The sequence below is a fragment of the Pleurodeles waltl genome, chromosome 10 (assembly GCF_031143425.1).
Source record: "Pleurodeles waltl isolate 20211129_DDA chromosome 10, aPleWal1.hap1.20221129, whole genome shotgun sequence".
Taxonomy (NCBI): Eukaryota; Metazoa; Chordata; class Amphibia; order Caudata; family Salamandridae; genus Pleurodeles; species Pleurodeles waltl.
This window is the reverse complement of record NC_090449.1, coordinates 1,034,604,516-1,034,620,740: the sequence shown is the minus strand read 5'-3', so window position 1 is coordinate 1,034,620,740 and position 16,225 is coordinate 1,034,604,516.

Genomic DNA, 16,225 nt, shown 5'->3' with positions numbered 1-16,225 from the left:
TTCACCCTCCTCTGGTGATTAACGACTCTTGTGTGTGATTTAATCTATTCTTAAAAAAGAGTACTTAAGTACAGTTCAGTTCGAGGCCTTGCTATTGACATCAGCTCTACTTTAGAGGGGGCTATTCCAGCGTCCCTCGTTTTGGAAACAATTCTGAGAATCAGGGAAACTGACATTCTTCATCCTTTGTCAAGGACCATATGCATTTAAAAGTTTATGAATACCTATTGTTTAATTAAATAACTCGTTTCTGCTTTACAATGTCAGTTCCCACATATTACTTTACGTGGATTTCTGCCCAGGATATCACCACGTGAGTCTGTCCTGTACTGTGTAACTATTGCGTTCTAGTCCCTCATTCCAAGTTACTTTGAAATGTCAGGGGCAAAAAACTGTCCTGAGGAAAGATACTGTTATTCCACCAGCTTGTCCCTGGATAACTTTTGCTCCTGATTCCGAGTTTTAGGTCTGGCCTTTAAGACAACTTCAGCTGTCTCGTCAGTCTATTGCTTGCCCCCAAAATCACACAGAATGCACATAACAGAGGATGTTTTGGTCAGCAGGCTTCATTCACTGATGTGCCAATGGTTATTCGCATTTTGCTTCTGCCCTCCACAGCATGGAGCAGTGGGACAGCCAACTGCAATCAATGACTACCTGAGCTCTGAATGACTGCACAAAACATGTGCATATTGTTCACGTGTGACTAAGAAACGTTTTTCTCATCAGTGACAAAGGAGGTTCAGTCTCTTTATTGTTTTATTTATTTATTTATTCATATTAAGTTGTAATATTTATTTTGCCTGCTTTCCTTTTTAAGGTTGCCTTCTAAATTATTCAAGTAACATTGTAACATGAAGCTGCCTGTGATTTGAGTGCTATGTTAGATGTTTACAAATAATAATAATAAAATGCATGATGCAACTGAAAGGTTTGTTATTTAGTAAAATAGCTCTAGTACTGGGGCGGAGCTTGATGCCGTGGAAGATGGCGGCTCTCTGCTAGAGCTGGAGGAGACGGAGACAGGGAAGAAGGCCGAGTTATGCTTCACCGATCTCCGTACTGTTGCAGAAGCGAAGAATGTGACATAGGAAGGGGCGAGGACATCACGCACCCTTCTCTTTTTCTGCCAATCGTTCCGTATTTGCCTTTGAGGATCACCGAAGCAACGCCCTAGAATAACAAAAAATGACGGCGTGCAGACATGACTGAAGTGTCTTTGTATATGGAGGTGATATGTTTTTTTACCATTGATCACAAACTCTAACTGGGAGGAAATGTGAACAGTTGAAAACGCCTCCGCATATTTCCTTGAGCTAGTTTTTTTCTTTTTTTGGCTTTTTAATTCTGACATCTGGATAATTTTGTTTTTTGGACTAGAGCAAAGAGCAAATAAATTATTCTGCAGCGCAGTGACAGATAAATGTACCTGCTATTATTTGAATGACAATTGGACACACAGCAACGTCTATTCAGTTACTGAAAATAGAAGGATGCAGAATCTGGGAAGCTTTTTCTTCTCATGAGAAGCCTGAACTTAGGTAAAATCCTGTTTAGAATTTCTGTCCTTGAATCATTGAATATAAATGGAGAACTATTTTGATCATAGGAAGTATGTTACATTTCCTAACTAACAGATAACATAAGGGTGCATGTTTGGAGGGAATATATTTGGAAACTAAGAGGAGAGTTGGTGTGTGGAAAAGAAGAGAGTGCTTATTGTTGAGAATGTCTCTTGTGCTTTAAGACATATAAATAATCAATTGATGCTGGCAGAAATTAAGGGGAAACGAGGAAAGATATTTCTCATGTCAGAACTTAAATCAGTAAGACAATTATCATACTGTGCAGCCTTGCTGTCTCAACCTGTTATTGATACCTCAAAATGTAAGATGGCTGAATCCCCAGAATTGTCTTCCTCAGCTATGGACACAATAGTGAAAGAACTACTAGATATAAAATCTTCACTTACATCTGTAAATAACACAGTCTCTGCAAGTTCAAGGATTGAGAGGTGAAGTTAATAAATGTAATTCCTGTATGCAGATAATGGATAGTCGCATTACGGATATTGAATCTCGTCTTGATGAGACTCCTGACACGAGTCATTATATCTGGTATCTACAACAGAAAATGATTGACTTGGAGGACCGTAGTAGGAGGAATAATATAAGGATCATAGGTCTTCCCGAACAACTTGAGAAGGATGATAAGTTAGGTTTTATGACCAATTTAATATCAACAGTGATGAATAATACCATTAATGTCCCACAGGAGTTTTAGCGTGCCCATCAAGTCTGCTCTCAAACTTGAGATCGTTCAACACAATCTCGACATATCTTAGTCTGCTGTCTGCGACATCAACAAGCTTGTCAAAATATCGTGGACACAAGGAAAATGGTCTTTATACGTATGACAAGTCACAAATTATTATCACAGCAGATTTCTCAGCGCCCACTAATCTTAAAAGGAAACAATTCCTAACTTTACACACTAGACTGAAGAAGAGAGACATTGAATGTGGACTTTTGGAACCTGCAACCATGATTAAGATTTTTCAAGAGAAAACTAAGGAGTATTTTGCTCCTAACGATTTGGAATTATTTTTGAATGACTTAGATGAAAAGGATTCAGAGATGGAATATAAATCTTCTCCTCCACCACCCACACAAGAACCTTCTACGTCTACTACCTCAGATGTTGTTGATTGAGGAGAATAGGAGACTGTTCATCGACATTGGTCACATGGTGGTAAACTCAAAGCATGGAAGAAATATCAACATAGAGACAAATCTAGATCAGCTTTGAAATCAATCTTGATTATGTTAGAGAAATAACAGCATATGTGAATACAATGTTTGGCTTTCTTCTTCTCTTCTTTTCCTTCTGTTTTCTGTATCATGTTTTTCTTATGCTTAGATTCAAGCTACGTTATACTGTCTCCTTCCTTTTCTTACATAATAGGTAAATTTATATAATTTCCTTTTCTGTTTCCTCTCTTCTCTTTATACGATCTTATCTTAATGTGTCTTTTGGTACTTTGTTTTTAATCTTATTTGCAAAAGGTGCAGTTATCCTCATCTTTGTTTCTCACTCCACGGTGTATTTTGTTTACTCCCTGTGTCTAGAGATTTAGTTTGTCAAGTGTACGTAGTTGTCTTATCACTTTGTGTTGGACAATTTAACTTATACTGATCAATATCTTATATAATCGTTTCCTATTTATATTTGTTCCTAATACTTTACTTGATTTTTCTCTTTCTCTTTCTCCTCTTATTTATATTTATCTTAGTGTACTGGGCTCCTCTGGTTTTTGTATACTTTACTTATTTTCCCTTTCTAATTATTTTTCTATGCATTCATAATCTTTAGTTTATATTTTCTTACAAGTTTCTCTATTCCTATTCTTTTTAATATGACAACTCCTAAAATGAAACCTTTAAATAGCGTTATTTTAAATGCTAATGGTTTAACAAATTTTATTAAGAGAAAGAACATACCTAATTTTCTTGGACAACAAAAACCTGCTATTACATTGTTGCAAGAAACTCATCTCACTGTGTCAGAAAGTGAAAAATTGAAAAAAGATTCAATTGGTCATGTTATATATGCTAGTATAATCCCTAATAACCTTACCAGTGAAAATACTCCTACTCGTAAATGTGAAATAGCCATTCTTTTTCACAAAAACCTACCGTACAAAGTTATTCTAACGTGGATAGATAATGATAGTAGATATGTCTTTTTTTAAATTTGTGTTCAAAATTTGTTCATGATTGTTGCCACTGACTCCGATATGACATTTATTTCTCAGATTAGTAGGTTACTGTCTTCTTTTGGATATACACAATTAATAAAAGGGGGAGATTGGAACGTCACTATTGATCCATTCATTGACAGATCGGGTAAACCAGACACTCATCACACAAGTGACAGACATATCTTAAAAGATCCACCGCCATGTAATCGCCAGCAGAGAAGGGACTCGTAATCCCCTGGGCAGCGTAATCCCCTGGGCAGCGCTGCTTGCGGATTAGGACCACCAGCACCGCCAGCCCCTCCAGTGGAGTAAAAGTGGCAGTGATGGCAGTCCAACCGAGGTGCAACCGCCACTGTCATAATGTGGCTGTCGGAACGCCACTTCTTTGCAGACAGTGAAAATCGTGACAGGTGCGGGTGCACCCTACGCACTGCAACATTGCCGCCGGCACTATTATTAGCCGGCATCAATGTTGTGGGCTGTTTCCCGCACCCCCACCAGGGAAAGCAAAACTGAACTTATGCCAACATGTTAAACAATTTCCTAAGGAAAATGAGAACTCAGTAATGAATGCCAGAATGCTATGGGGTGCTGGTAAAGCATTAATTAGAGCTATAATTATGAATGATTTGTCCCTTCTCAAAAAACAATTAGACATTGAGAAGTTATCCATGGAAAAATAGGTTTTGACTCATGGATAGTTATAATAAAACAGAATCCCCAGAGATATTAAAGAAAATACTTTCTGTAAAATTTCAACTTAACAATTTGTATACTTCTCATGCCGAAAAATGTTTCTGTCTTATTTGTCAATGCCATTATGAAAGGGGGAGAAAGCTGGAAGACTTTTAGCGTATCAATCGCGTCAACAAAAAAATCTAGAGCTATATCTGCTATAAAAAATTCATCTGGAAGCTTATTCACACTCCCTTCTGAAAATTAGTCACAATTTCAGACCTACTACAAAACACTTTATACATCACGACATTGTTTAGATACTAAAGAGGAAGATGATTTATTTGCCAATCTAAATATTCCAAGATTATCTCAAGAACAAAGAGATAGCCTCGAAGGAGAAATTACAGTAGAAGAAATTACAAAAGCTATTGATTGTTTGGCTACAGGTAGATGGCTTCCTCACTGAATGTTATAAGATCACCAAAACCCATATAATTCCATTATTACATTCTTTCTTTAATGAAGCATTAAAAATAGGACATCTTCCTTTAGAATTTTTACTACCCCGTATTACTGGAATTTCTAAGCCTGGTAAAGATCCACTGGAATATCTAATTGATAAATTCTGACATTAAAATATTGGCAATAATTTTAGCTATTCGTCTTAACTCAGTTGTTACATCACTTATTAATTCCTCTCAAGTTGGTTTTGTCCCACCCTGTTCCTCTTTGAATCATCTTAAAAAAATCCTACATTTACTCTGGCATCATCGAAATAAAATAGATGAAAATATAATACTGTCCTTAGATGCAGAGAACGTTTTTGGTAGGGTAGAATGGGGATATTTGTTTCAAACTATGGATAGAATGAGATTTGGAACAGATTTTGTTACTTTAGCTAAAGGAATGCATCATTTTCCAACTGCTGCAATTACATGTAATGGCTTTACATCTTCCTATTTTAGGATTTATCATGGTACAAGACAAGGATGCCCGCTCTCTCCCTTTTTATTTCTTCTTGGATTAGAACCACTAGCTATGGTCATTAGTCAGAATATCAATATTAAGTGTATTGTAATCCCTACTGGTGAAGTAAAAGCTTTTTATTATGTTGATGATATATTAATAACCCTCTCAACTCCTGAGTCTTCAGCTCGTTCTTTGTTTTCTTTTTTGAACCAATTTGCAATATTTCAGGATTTTAAATTAATTGGTCTAAATGGGAAGCGTTACCAATGAATGCTAGTACTACAATAACTTCTTTGGGTAATCTTCCTTTTTAAGTGGAGATCTTCTCAACTTAAATATCCTGGGATTTCACTTAATCGTGGTTTGAAGATTATGGTGATGGATAATCTGAATCCTATTATTGAAAAATTTGATTTTCAATGCTGGTCCAAATTAAACCTTTCATTATGGGTCAGGGTTCAAATTATAAAAATGAATACAATTCCTAAATTGAATTACCTTGTTTAGTATGTTATCATTACCTGTAACAGCAACTTTTTAAAAAAATACCTGATCTATGATATCTTGTTCTATTTGGGGCGAAAGCCAACCCCGTAAAATTAGCTCAAAATTCCTTTTGTATTCACTAAAAGGAGGCTTATGACTTCCTCACATGGAAAACTACTGGTTGGCTCAACAATTAGCACATTCAATATACATATGTTCCACGTATCGTAATATCCCTCAATGGGCTAAATATGAACAATTTCTCATAAAAACAACTACCCCCATGGCCATTTATTATACCAAAAATCCAAAGTACTAACAATTGTCAAATCCAAATATTTATTCTCAATTGGCCTGGCAAAACGCTCATAAAATAATACAATGTAATGCAAATGTTCATTTACATGCCCCAACTTGGAATAATTGTGCAATTACTCATAAGGGAAAATAACTTAACTGGTATGTTTGGAGTAATCATAAAATAAATATTTTATCAGATTTATTTACACGAAATAATTCTTTAAAATCATTTTCGCAATTGCAAGAAGAATACCGTCTTCCAAATTCACAGTTTAGTTATTTTATTTTATTATCATCTATCTTAAACTCCATAACAGATTCATGTATGGACTTAATTATGCAATCATCTATTGCTCATTACATTCATACATGGAAAAATTTCAAAGGCACAGTATCTGGTATATATTCCATACCAATTGATAGATCCTTTCCTAATGATACAGCCAATAATCAGAAAACATGGTGGTCTTCACGACTTAAATATTATCTTTTCAGACAAACATTGGTCTATACTTCTAAAAAATTATAATAAAGGCCTTCAAGATTCTCGTTTGAAATTTAATTATTTTAAAGTATTTCATTGTTGGCATTGGTCACCCACGCAACTTAATTCTGCTAATCTTACCCCTCATTCTAATTGTTGGAGGTGTCAACAACTAGATTGCAATATTGTTCACATTTTATTGGAATGTCCTAAGATCCGCCCTTTTTGGACACAAATAGAAAGCTACTTAAGGAAGTCACCACCTGTTATCGTTTCCTTAACCCCCGATTATCCCTACTACATGACACTTCTATTTTTAAAAAAGATTTCTCCGCAGGTATTTAGATCATTGTCTATTGATCTTGGTTTGGCTAAAATTAATATTTTATGAAATTGGAAATCTAATGTTTTACCAATGATTCAATCTTGGCTGAAAGATAGGTTTGAAACAGCGCAATTTGAGAAAGTGTTATACAAACTGAATGATAATGTAGCTCAATTTGATGCTGTTTGGGGTTCTTTTTTAGAGTGATAATGCTTTTTTTTATTGTTCTTTTTTATACTTCTTGTATTTTCTGATGGCTTCTTGCTCAATTTAAAAGTGTGAACAAATTGACGTATACTTATAAGTCTTGATTAGTGGTTAACCATTGTTTCTGTAAAATTAGTATTTGATATATTTTTCTTAATATTTGCTTATTGCTTATTATTATTTCTTTCCTTATTATTCATTTTGGAATGATTATCACCCTTAATAATTTGTACACCTTTGATTTGTATATCCTATGTATGTTTTCCTATGTCAATTTGTTTCTGTTTGTTTTTTGGAATATCTAATAAAGAATTGAAAAAAAAGAAAAAGCAAAAATAACTGCTAAGTTCAATTTTGTGGTGCGATGTGTCCTAAATCCGCCAGATACTTGTCTTTCCCGACTATTATATTGAGCCTAAAAATGTGTGTCATGTTTTTATTTACTGTAAAAAGCTAAATAAAGTTGTTTAAAAAAGTAGAGCATCCAACCAGCTTGCCTAGGCTAGGCCTATTTGCTTTGTCAATGCTTGTTCCTCTTTGAATGGGTAATACTTTCTTTGTGGTTGGTCAAACCTCACTGTAATCCACTCTCTCCATAGTGATGACCCTGCAACTTGTTACCATTAATACCTGGAGGTACTTTCAGAGATAAAAAGCATAATTGTGCTTAACTCCTAGTTTTAAATCAGTGCAAAAATTGTTTCAATACAATTACAACTATGCTGTGACACTCAAGCTAAGTGGGTTGTTGTGTACTGGAAGGCTTTTCATTTGCGACATCTACACTCTGTGTAGTCCCTCCAAGTTTAACTTTGCTCTCACCCCAAACTGTTTGCCTACACTCTTCCTATATTCTGACTTTGTTTTTGAGGGTCTAAGGACTCTGTGCACTTTCCCAGTACTAACAAGTGCTAAAGTGCTTGTGCTCACTCCTAAAACATAGAAAAAATGGCTTACAACCGATTGGTAAATTTAATTAGGGCCTGTAAATTAAATGCATCACCCCTAAGGTAGGCCCTAAACAGCCAATAGGGCAGGATGCAGTGTATTTAAAAAATTGTACGTGTACTTTTAAGTTTTACATGTCCTGGTAGTGAAAAACTTGCAATTTCTTTTTCACTACTGAGAGGCCTACATCTCCCATAAGATAATATTGGGTTACCGTATTCCATTTAATAAGTGCTAACTTGTGATTCAGAGTAGGTAGGAAAGTCATGATTGGTGTCTGAGGAACTAGTTTTTAAAATCCTCTTTAATAGTAAAGTTAGATTTAAGTCACAATTCTAAAAATGCCACTTTAACAAAGTTGGCATTTTTCAACCCTAACCATTTGATTCCTGCAGCCTGTTCCTGGGTCACATGAATAGGTCTGAGTGGCCTTTCGCCCTTGTATATTCCACCAGACAGCCACACAATAGAGGCATTAGATGTGCCTGGATTGGCCAGCTCAGGCAGAATGAGGAGGCAAAGCTGTGAGCAGTCCCACTCGCACTTCACTAGCCTTTGCCCTGCTGCCACACAAATAACTTCACACTAGCCTTTTGTGCCTGTAGCTAGGCTGGAGCCACTGCTATGATGCAGGACATTCCAGACATTTTCAGGGGTAAGCTTCCAAAGGTTTCTCCCACTTCAAACGTTGGCACCAGTGTAAAAAAGGGGACCCTCAGACACATTCCTAATATCACTTTTGGACCTTTGGACTCTATAGAAGAAAGAATGCCCAGCTGTGTGAAGTCTTCCCTGCTAACTAAGGACTGCTCTGCAGCCCAAAATATGCTTTGCTGCTCAAGAAATCTTCTGTTGCTCTGAACTGCCCTACTGAGGCCAGCCTGCCTATTTGAACCCAGAACTTCAAGAGTGTCTCCAAGAGGCAGTCAGCTGACCTGTTCTAAGCAGAACATGGACATGACAGGCTCCTCAGCACGATGCAACTCCATGCATCTCAAAGGAGGACTGTCCATTGCAGCTTCCAATCAGCAGCTTCACAAGCAGTTTGGACCATGTTGACATGGACACCCACCTAGCTCAACACATCGCAACGCACGACTGTGCCCTGCAGCTTCTGTTTAGCAGCTTTGCAAGCACCATCCAAGTGCGAGGCATCTGGCGACAACTGGCCCAGCTCGACGCATCTTGCCTTTTGCACCAACGCATCTTGATAAAAGTCCTCACAGCACCGGCGGCTTCATTGACCTCAATGCAGTGGGTCACCTATTGACACCAACATAACAGTACCTGTTCAACAGCTTACCCAGAACTGATCTAGAGCAGTGCATCTTCATGCAGGACCTCACACCACAGCTTTTGTCGAGATGCAGGACTTCATATCGCAGCTCCTGTCTATGGCTCCCCGACACCAGCACAGAGCAGGCCAATGCAAGACTTTGTATCTTGACACCCAGGACACAAGGTGCTTTGAACAGCGGACTCAACTCAGTCCTGTAGCCAGCCTGCGCTACACTGTGGCTGACTTGAACTTGTTACTTGAACCTGGTCCACTGCAACAAGATAACAGCAATTGGTGCTTCTTGCATCTAAGCTCAATTTTTCTTCAAAACTTTCAAGCTTGAATACCTTTGGTTCCACTGATTGGACGTTTGTCATTTTGGTGTCAAACTATTTATTAAAATTTACACTATTTTTCTAAGTTGGTGTGGGAATTTTCCTGTGTGATGTTTCCACTTTGTTGTTGTTTGAGTGCTGCATTAATCCTTTACACATTATCTCTAAGTTAAGCCTGTCTGCTTATGTGCAAAGCTACCAGAGGGTTAAGCACAGGTTAATTTAGTGACTTTTTGTGATTCCTCCTGACAAGGATAGTGGCTGGTGCTTGAGTAGGGTTTCACACCCCTCAACCAACTTGCCAGTTTCTCACACCTTGACTCTGCCTGACTTGTTCCTTCCATCTTATTAACACTGACTCTAGCCTCTACTGAGCCATATTCTTTCATTGGTTCGTTTGATCCACGAGGCTTTTTGCAAAATGGACGAACAAAGTGGCAGTGTTTTTTAGTAAGGCCAGGCCATCAATTTTATGAGTTGTGCGAAGTGCTAAATGATTCCTCGCAAACTGCCTGAATTTGTTTTGAAAATGTAGCACGTACCACAAACTTTAAAAAGTGTGAATTAAAAAAAAAACATGGAAAGTGAACTTTGCTGCAAAATTGGGTTTTACAGAAACAAATATCTAGCGAAACCGCACCGCTAATGGGATATTTATTTCACAAAAATAGTTGTTGCTGGAAATTAGTCATCAGAAATGTTTTTGCCTGAATTTTCACCTTCACGTGATTCTTTTTTTTACAAATAAAATTGATAATCTTTACGAAGTGTATAGTTTGCTAAATATATTTATTTATTTAACATATTTATGGGCAAAAATATAATTTCGCCAAGGCTGTCATAGTATTCTCAATTTTGTGGGTTTGCTGAACTGCGGTACACAGTGTTACAGTGATGGGTACAGAATCATGTAGTTCAATAAAATGAGGAGACTGAGATTTTGACTCAAGTCTCCATCTTCTGCAGTCATCAGTTTGACCAATAGGTTGCATTTGTTTCTTTTTTATTTAAACAAGAAGTATGTCTGCTCAGACTGCCAATTTTCTAAAATATATTTCGTGAACACGAGACAATAATTTTGGTGTTGTGGTCTGCAGTATTTTTAATTGAAATAATCCTCTGCAGCAACACCTGGCCCGAAAAGACTTATCTTTTTGACTAACTATTCCCAATTGTGGTGGGCAACATTGTTTTAAGCCTAATTTATTTATGTTTTAATTTTAGTAGATAGTATTCGGATAAGCAGTTAGGGCCTGCATTTCCTAACAGAGCAAGGTCTAGGCTCACGACTGGTCTCTTGAGACAGGGAACAACTGCTTTCATATGATACAGGCAGGATTTACGTTTTCACAAAACTTTATAAACAAAAGCTCAGTTCAACAAGTGATTGGAAAGGTTGCTGGGTTCAGAGAATGGGAGTGGGCTGTTACTTAGTGTGCTGTTAAGTTCTTCAGAGAAGTATATATTCACCTTTGAGATTGCATCAGGGTTTGGGGCAGTCCTGACTGGTACAAGGATGTTGTTCCAGATCATGGATGCATAGAGGAAGTCAGTTGCTCTGTTTTCTTCTATTTGCACTTCTTCATCTCGAGTTAGAAGGTATCCTGGCTACAGGTGTTCCAAAAGTCTCAAGAGGTTGTGAGCTTTCACTGATTTGGACCTATTTATTTCCAACAAACATGTTGGCATCAGTCCCCTAGCCACAGTCTCAGACCTTCAGCTGCACTCTGCTAGTCGTCCGCGGGTTCCATTGTCCATATGCGGGTGGCTGTGCGTTGTCTGCCATGGTTGCTAACCAAAGGGACTCCTTGCCCAACTTTCCGTGGGCTGTAAATCAATTACTACCCTTTCTCAAAACCTTGAAAATCTGGCCTTTCTCTAGGTGTGCCTGCAGAAATAGTCTCTCTCCTTCTCTGAATCTTGGTGCTAGGAGACCCTATAGATAATCACATGCTTTACAAAAGCAATATAACTTAACATATATAACTTTCAGAACCAGCTACCCATGCAATCACTTGTAAATCCTAACTTTTCCTTTGATCCTAAACAGTGTTCCATTGCTGTTCAGCTAGCATTGCACTATACAAGGTCCACACACACTCATGCATACATACATAGCAGGCCTCCTACAACTGACACACAGTTGGTGCCATTCAGTGCTTGTTGTTGTAATGCTGCAGGCCCAATGAAAAAAATAGTTTTTAATTCACTAAATACATTTTGTGTAGTAGGACTAGCACAAGCTTTACAGTGAATCTGAATTGTGATTACATGAATGACAAAATAAAGCAACCCTAGCAGATTCAATATTCTGTGAGTCCTACAAATAAACAACTTTTTCATCCACAAAAATCCATCTTTCTCTCAGCGGAAAGGTTTGAGTTTAGAGAGCAACTCCCAGGACCATGGTTTGTTTTCCCTCGTGATGCAGGAAGTGTTCCAAGTGATAGGGCTCTGACATTGTGGCATTGGGTGTTTCCTTTTTGTCTTGATTCAGAGACATTTGGCCAAATACTGGCCTCCGCCTTCCTCAAGGGTGATACTAAATAACATGAAGTAAGGGGTCACCTTGCAGGATCAGCTCACAGATGAGTTTGCTAAGGGTCCAAGCTTCATGTATTAAAACAAACACTACCTCCCTGCTGACTGCTGAGAAGGCCAAACTGGGATGAAAATGCCTGTGCTTACATTTCTGAGAAGATCTCTGGCATTCTGCCAAGCTCAAGGATGAGTTTTAATCTCACTTGGCCCTGCCACTGGGGTGTGGTTTGAGCCTCAAGGCAGAGTAAATGTGGAGTTTAGGTCGACATCCAGCCCTCCCCAATGCACCTAGGGAAACTTAAGACAGAACTATACATCTGCTGGAAATGAACACTTCTGAGCCACTAATATTACCATCGAATGTTGTCCAGACCCACCTTAAGGGGAGTGTTCTGTCCTGAATTCACAGGTCACCACCACTTAGTGAGAACAAACAATTTTGGAATGATTTGAATTATTTATAACCACCGGTATTGAAATCTGTAGAATTGAAGTCCAAACACTTTCACTGAATATTGTGCCATTGCAAAGGGACAGATTGTAGTTAAAGAACTCTTGTTCCCTCCCTGACAGAGGCAGTGCAACCCAAAGTGATAGGGCTCATGTCAGGAGCATTAAGGAACAACGAGAACCAAGAGATCAGGAGGTGGTGACATGGAGTTGCACCAATGGTATAGCGCCTCGTATAATATCACCGGAAGTTGAGCATGGATAATAGGGGGGTCAGGGACATGGAAACTAGCATAAGGGAAAGCATGGTTACACTTGCAGTTTAGGACCAGAACTACGTAGGTAGAGGGTGGTCCCTGCAAATACATAAGACTTCCAGAGGCACTGAACTAGTGCTTGGCAACACCACTAGTTCTTATGGTTCTTTGTTTCTGATCCAGTTCAACACTCAGCATTGAGTCACTAGGCTTTATTATTTTATCCCTTCCTGCTTCGAATTTCCCTAATTTATTCACAACCCTGGTTACTTCTCTGACTCTGCAGGTACAGATTCTGAGCTACAGAACCACCTCTTTCTGACATCACCTCACGTGATTCTTGGACTCACGTCCGATGTTCTTCCAAAAGCATCTGGCCTCTACTGCATCTCAGCAGCTCTGCTGTCCTCTTCTCAGCATCCTTGCGACTCTGGACTTGTAGCCCCCACTGCGACCCTCACCGCGCACCTCCAATGTTACAACGTTATCACAGAACATGATGGTGTACATCTGAGGTGTGCAATACATTTGTAGGAGATATGACACTAAGGGACATAGTTACAAGCCCCTAGCGCCACCAGAGCGTCACTTTTTGTGATGCTCGAGTGGTGCTGTGCCCTGCGCCACATTTACAAGGTGGCGTTAAGCCACTTTTTGTGGCTTAACGCGGCCTTGTAAATATGGGCCCCTGATGCAGTTTTCTGCGTCAGAGGGGCATGCAATGGATGTTGCTGTGGGCGTACCCATGCAATACCCACTGACACTGCTCCAGATTTACAAGGAAACATGAATCTGATGCAGTGCCAAAAACTAACCCCACCTCAGGGATGGCATTAGCGTGGCACACCAAGGAGAAATACTATTATTTCTCCTCGTTTTTGCCTTTTCCTATGTGTGCTGCACACATAAAAAGAGCAAAACGCCATTAATGATTGTCTATGTGCAGGAAGGTTCTCCTTCCTGCACACAGACAATCATTAAATAATGGCAATTTGCTACATTCTGCAGCACACATAGAAGTAACAAAGCACCATTACTGATTGTTTTTGTGCAGGAAGGGGCACCTTCCTACACATAAACAATCATTCCCTGCAACCCAGGCACCCTTGCACTATGGTGCAAGGATGCCGACGTTGGACCTGCCAGCTACATTTAGCCCCAGCGCTACACAGGTATGTGCCATATTTTCATAAATATGGTGCATCCCTGCATTTCTGAAGTGACACAGCGCTGCGCCACTTTCTAGTAAATATGCCCCTATGAGTCACTGCTACTTATATTCTGTCTGTCGTGCTTTTTGGCAGTCAGTAACCTCAAACCACAGACTATGACCAACTCTTATAATTATATTATTCTAGGACTCCCAGTTTAATGGTGTTTATGTTTTTGTCATTTCTACATGTATTTATCCATTTTCATTTTTGCCATTTTGTCAGTATTTATTAAGTTATACACATTTATTCTTTGTTTGGTGAAATAATTAAGTTGCGACTGGTATATTTCTGCACGTCCTTTCCTGATAAATGTGCACTTTAACCTTTTATTTTAGTGAGCAAAAAAATCATGTACTATAAAATGCACTTCGATGTAAACATGCAGAATGTATTTCTAGCACCGTAGTACTTATGAGGCTAATTAACGTCAGTAGGAAATCAGGAACCTTTTTAATGTCCCTTTGAGTAAATGATTATGATGGTCATTATGACCCCGACGGTCGGTGTAAATGTGGCGGTAGTACCGCCAACAGGCTGGCGGTACATACAGTCACATTATAACATTGGGGGGTTGGCTGAAGCCAACTCGCCAATATACAACACCGACCGCCATGGCGGTAGCAGCCGCCAGGCTGGAGATAAAAATCTCCAACCCGGCGGCCCTACTATACCCCCGACGTCATTACAATCCTGCCTACCGCCATGGTTTTTGTGGCGTTCATAACACCACAAAAACCATGGCAGTAGGCCCTACAGGTGACAGGGAATTATTTCCCTGTCACTGGTAGGAGGCCCACCCACCCCTCCTAACACTCCCCTTGATGCCACCCACCTCTCCTCCATCCACACTCCCCCCCATACACACACACTTGCAGGCACACCACGCATTCACACAATCACTCACACAGGCATGCACGCATTCCTACAAACATGCATCCATTCATTCACGCACGCTTCCGTACACACATTCATAATGACACACAGACACGCTTTCGCATTTCCATTCATACAGACATTCTCACACATGCACACACACACGCAAACAATACTACACACACAGACGCATTCACGCACACACTCACACATTCATGCACCCCCCCCCACACACACACACACAATACCCGCCACCTCTCTCCCCTGTCAGAAACCTGACTTACCTGCATCCAGGGATCTTCCCGCAGGGGACGGGGCGGGGCGCTGCTACCGCTAGCTGCGCTCGCCAGCAGAACACCGCCAGGCCGTATTATTTTTCATAGCAGCGCCACCTTAACACCGTCCGCCAGCATGGCCACAGCCGGATTGCCGCCCTTCTTGTGGCGGAAATCCAGCTGTGGTCATATTATGGCTGACGGATGTTAGCCGCGATGATGGTCTTTTGGCGGCCGTCGCCGTGGCGGTAGGCAGCACTTACCGCCAATGTTATAATGAGGGCCTAAATGTCTTAATTTTTCCATTTTTATAAATAACATGCACATAAAACAGATTTTTCTCCAACTTTGTGTATATGAAAAAAACAACACTTAGCCAGCTTTATTTAGTGAGTATAGCTTCAATAGAAAAGCTTCATAGTCAAAGTATAATCAGAATCGAAGAAGTTGGCTCAAAGACATTTATAATTAATAAAGATGAAACGAAAGCATAAGGAAATGGTTCTGTTTTTTGACCAGGCAAGACGGCTCTGAAAATGATGACAAACAAGATGAAAAATAAAAATGTTCTTTTAACTTGGATAAACAAAATAATGAAAATAATGATCACTAGATTGGAGGAAATTAAAACTGAATAAACAAAGAGGGAGGATTTAAAAAGATAATTCCTCATTATGGTTAATAAATGCCAATGACAGTGCCATGGCTACTGCCTACCTAGTCAGTAACCCATCAGACTAGTAAATTATAGGTCAGCCTATATACATTGACCATTCCTTGTGTTGTCTTAGTTGCTCTTTATTAGAAAACGTACACAAAAGATAGCCTCATACAATACCTAAAA